Source organism: Penaeus monodon, chromosome 2 (assembly GCF_015228065.2).
Source record: "Penaeus monodon isolate SGIC_2016 chromosome 2, NSTDA_Pmon_1, whole genome shotgun sequence".
In the NCBI taxonomy this organism is placed as follows: Eukaryota; Metazoa; Arthropoda; class Malacostraca; order Decapoda; family Penaeidae; genus Penaeus; species Penaeus monodon.
Window position 1 is genome coordinate 26,395,641 of NC_051387.1, and position 5,359 is coordinate 26,400,999.

Below are 5,359 nucleotides of genomic sequence, written 5' to 3' on the forward strand. Positions count from 1 at the left end.
GCCCACAAATACAGGGAAACCGCATGTCCCTGCACGATACAGCTTATAACAGGGCAACACAAAGTTATATCAGGTCACAAGGGCACACATGTTTGCCCAGGTCCCTTCATGTTAACACATGCCCAGGTCATCCTTTTCATGTTAACACTTGTTTCGCACAGAGACAAAGACCCACTGGCGTTAGAAATATATATATATATATATATATATATATAGATATAATATATAATATATAATATGGTGTATATATATATATATATATATATATATATATATATATATTATATATATATATGGTGTATATATATATATATATATATATATATTAAAATATATTATATATATATATATATAGGTAGTGTCAATGCGTGGCTGAAAGAATGCGAAGAGCAAGCTGTTGCCCATGCAGCAGGCCCCTTCTCTCTACGCAGCTGAAGGATCCAATGGAACGGCATAGACCGATACGGTTTGGTCCCAGCGGCATCACAGGAGTTGCTAGAACGAGGCGACAAGCGACAACGAAGTGCCTCAGGCACTCCGGCTGTAATTACGACACAGCCGTTACTGTTGAGTAGATAAAACGTGGCTACATTATAAACCTCTCTGGTATGATAATTTGAAAGCCAAATTGTAATGCCTATAAACCCTCGGTAAAGTTAGTTGCAGTCCACCAACCAACGGCTTTGCTTACCAGTTCAAAGCCACAGTAGCTTTGGTTTCAATTAAGGAGGAATAGTCTTTAGGCTTTCATTTACTTTCATTACTTATTGTTAAAATCTGGGCGCCCACTTACAGTTATAGTGATTTACCTGTTTAATTTCAGTAGGAATTATATGAAATAAATGATTTTATGTTCACCGGATGTTGAAAAAAATAAAAGCTACTTGTATGTCTGCTTTCAGACATGTGAATAATAAGGAAGGTAGCTGAGTGCCATATTCCTTCCTAAATTCGAGGTGCACCTTGTGAAGTCAGGGTGAGAATTAAACATACACACTGGCACAAGTATACTCGGTATAGTACCGTTTAATGTATACTCATATGTGTGTTATTCAATGTTTTTTTTTTTCATATGATACTTGTAAATAACGTGCGAGTGTTCTATGGTGTAACCAGTGTTTTTTCCCCTCAGGTATACCTTCTAGGACTGACATGTCCACGGGTTTATCTCACTCGTGCTGCGAGTCCTCTCACAGGTACTGTTGCTTTCTTTGTTTTATTTGTTAAGAAAGATGAAAGTATTATATCACACTGATTTTTTTGTAAATACCAAACCTGATACCACTGATGTTATCATTGTCATTTATAGAAGATATGAGGTATAGCTAAAGAAACCTGGATTCGTACATGAAAGACAACTTTAATTCAAATATCACCATTCTGAGCAAAGCCCCGCCCCTTTGCTTTCTTTAATTAAATTTTTTGCTTTTTTTTCTTGTTTAGTTTTATTGTGATATTTTTTACACTGCTATTACTGAAGTATTTTCAAAGAAAATCGCACAGATTGACTGGGGCTAAAATGGGGCAGAACTAATGACATCGTGTTTGGCCAAGCAGAACGTGTCATCAAGTACCAGATATAGCTAGATTCATAAACATTATAGTTTACTCGATATGTTGTAATCGTCGGAAGTAAAACATTTTTTTTTTTATAATAATGAAGTGCCCCATACCATAAGCAGCCACCAGAATACATAAGAGAAATTGTTAATTTCACTTTTGGGTTCAAATGGAAGTGGAGCTCCTGTTTTGGGTACATAATTCTTCTTTTTTGCAGAGGGTACACATTTTTACCAATTAATAAAAAAGACAAAATAAAGAATAGATAAACTTGGTTCCAAAAAAAGTATTCAATGGTTAAAATCAAGATATTGCAGAAGCCACTCAAAAAGGGGAATGTAAGATAGGTGTTACAAAACGAATGAAGGTATTGAGAGGCCCATCAGCTTTGACTTTTGCCAATACAAAAGCACAGCAATCAGATATAATATATATATATATATATATTTTATTATATAATATATATATTAATTATAATATATCTGATTGTGTGTGTTTGTACTTGGACAAAGAGTCAAAGCTGAGTCCTTTCTAAATCCTCATTTTCGTTGTAAACCCCCTATCTTACATTCTTATTGAGTGCATTCTGAATATCGTGATAACCTAATGATCTACATTTTCTAACCCAATTTGTATATATTCTTTACTTCGTTCTTTTTTTATTATCTGTAAAAAGTGACCATGCAAATATTAAGAAGTATGTCCCCAAAGGGAAAAACAGGTACCCCTTTCCTTTAAAACCCAAAAAGTGAAATTAACAATTTTCTCTATGTTTTTGGGGGGTGCTTAGGTAGGGGCTTTTCTTTATTAAAAAAAAAAAAATGTTTTCTTCCGACGTTTTTACAACATATCAGTAAATATATTTTATGAATTTTAGCTATTTGGTACTTATGACACGTTCGCGGCCCAACACGTTTTTCATTAGTTCTCCCCATTTTACCCCAGTAAATCTGTGCGTTTTCTTTAAAAAAATACTTCAGAAAATAGCAGTGAAAAAAATTCAAAGAAAACTAAACAAGAAAAAAGCAAAAAATTTAATTAAAAAAGCAAAGGGCGGGGCTTTGCTAGAATGGGGATATTTGAATTAAAGTTGTCTTTCCTGTCGAATCCAGGTTTTTTTAGCTATCCCCATATCTTTCTATAAATGACAATGAAAAACATCAGGGTATCAGGGGTTTTGGGATTTAAAAAAAAATATGTGATATAATACTTTTTATCTTTCTTAACAAAAAAACAAGAAAAGCAACATACCTGTAGAGGACTGCAGCACAGTGAGGGAAAAACCCCTGGGCATGTCGTTAGAAGGTATACCTGAGGGGAAAAAAAAACTGGTTAAACCCTAAACACTCGCACGTTTTTTAAAGTTCATATAAAAAAAAAAACTTTGAATAACACACATATGAGTATACTTAAACGGTACTATCCCGGTATACTTGTGCCAGTTTATTTTTTAATTCTCACCCGTTTTCAAAAGGTGCACCTGGTTTTTGGGAAAGGGGAATATGGCACTCAGCCCCTTTCCTTATTATTACAGTCCCTGAAAGCAACATAAAAGTAGCTTTTTTTTTTTTTTTCAAACCCGGGTGAACTAAAATCATTTTTTTCATATAATTCCCCTACTGAAATTTAAACAGGTAAATCATATAAATGTAAGTGGCCCCCCAGTTTTTAAAACAAAAGTTGAAAGTTAATAAAAGCCTAAAGACTATTCCCCCTTTAAATTGAAAAAAAGCTACTGTGATTTTAAAAACTGGAAAAGCAAAGCCGTTGGTTGGTGGACTCAACAATTTTTACCGAGGTTTTTGATTAAAATTTTGGCTTTCAATTATCATCCCAGAGAGGTTTTAATGTACCACTTTTTATCTACTCAACAGTAAAGGCTGTGTCGTAATTACACCGGAGTGCCCGAGGCACTTGTTGTCGCTTGTCGCCTCGTTCTAGCAACTCCTGTACGCCGGGGTTGGGGGCCAAACGTATCGGGCTATGCCGTTCCATTGGATCCTTTATGCGTAGAGGAAGGGGCCGTGCATGGGCAAAAGCTTGCTCTTCGCATTCTTTTGGCCACGCATTGACACTACCTTATAATATATTATAATATTTTTTTTTAATTTATATATATAAAATAATATATAACACCTTATATATATATTATATGATATTAATATATATATTATATATATTACACCATATATATTATAATTTTATATATATATAATAATTATATATATAAATATATTGCTAGCCAGTGGGTTTTTGTCTCTTGCGAAACAAGTGTTAACATAAAAAAGGGTGACCTGGGGATTTGTTTTAACATGAAGGGTGGGCAAACAGTGTGCCCTTTTTGACCTGATATAACTTTGGTTTTTCCCCTGTTAAAGCTGTATCGTGCATGGGGACAGTGGTTTTTTCCCCCTGTATTTTGCCTATAGAAAAGGTACGGGGAAATAACTTGTGTAAAAAAGGAAAAAACTGCATTTTGTGTTTTTTTCCCTGCCCTGCCTCGCCCTTGGGTTTTTTCCCCGTGGGTGTTCTGGGAGCTGTGGTGCTTTTTGCCCCCTTGGAGCTGTTCATGTTCACGACCCCGTGAATAGCAGCCGTCGCCTAGCCCGCCTTGTTTTGGTGGCAGAGAGACGAGGCGGGGGCTAACAATATTATATACACATACACACATTTTATAAAAAATACATATCTATACAATATATATATATAATATATATACATATATAATATAATTTTAAAATATAATATATATTATTATATATATATTTTATATTTTCATATCAACTTATCATCATCAAAACTATGTATGTTTGAACCGTGGACCTCTCCACCATCCCTCCCACTAAAATTGATCTTACGCTTTTCTTTCCACTTTCCCCTCGACCCGAAAATACTTTGATATTTCGCTCAATTTGTTTCTTATATCATCATAATGTACATCATTATATATATACAAAATATAAACAGTATGTGTGTTTGGGGTGTGGTGTTGTGTGGGTTTTTGTGTTGTGTTTGGGGTTGTGGTGTATGTTGTGTGTGTGTGTGTGTGGTATGTGTGTGTGTGTGTGTGTGCGTTGTTTGTGTGTGTACGGGTAGTGTTGTTGTACGGTGTGTGTGTTTTGTGTGTGTGTGTTGTTACATGTGTGGCAGTGCATTGCATGTGTGTGTGTGTGTGGGGTTTTGTGTTGTGTTGTGGTGTGTTGTGTGGTGTGTGTGGTGGGGGGTGCATTGTGGTTGTGGGTTTTGGGGGGTTGTGTGTGGGGTGTGTGGGGGTGTGTTGTTGTTGTTGTGTGTTTTGTGTGGGTGTGTTTTTTGTGCGTGTGTGTGTGCTTTTGTGTGTGCATGTGTGTGTCCCCGTGTGTGCATGGTGTGTGTGTTGTATTTGTCATGTGTGTGTGCATGTCGTGGTGGGGTGTGTGTGCAGTTTGTGCATGTATGTGTGCATTGTGTGTGTGTGGTTGTTGTGTTTTGTGGTGTGTGTTGTGGTGTGTGTGTGGGTGGGGAGAGAGAGAGAGGAGAGAAGAGAGAAGAGAGAGAGAGAGAGAGAAAGAGAAGAAGAGAGAGAGAAAGAGAAGAGAGAGAAAGAGAAGAGAGAGAAGTGGGGGGGGGGGGGGGGTCATTTCGGATAGATGATAAGATTCCCCAAAAAAATAGTGGCCGCGCCGGAATAGAAAAATGTGGGGAAAGTATTGCCAGGAATGAGGGCACTGTTTTTCCCCCACAGATGCTGCGGGTTCAGGGTTGGGGAAAAAATGGAAACGGGGGGGGGAAAACAGTGGTTTTAAAAAATTTTTTCCTT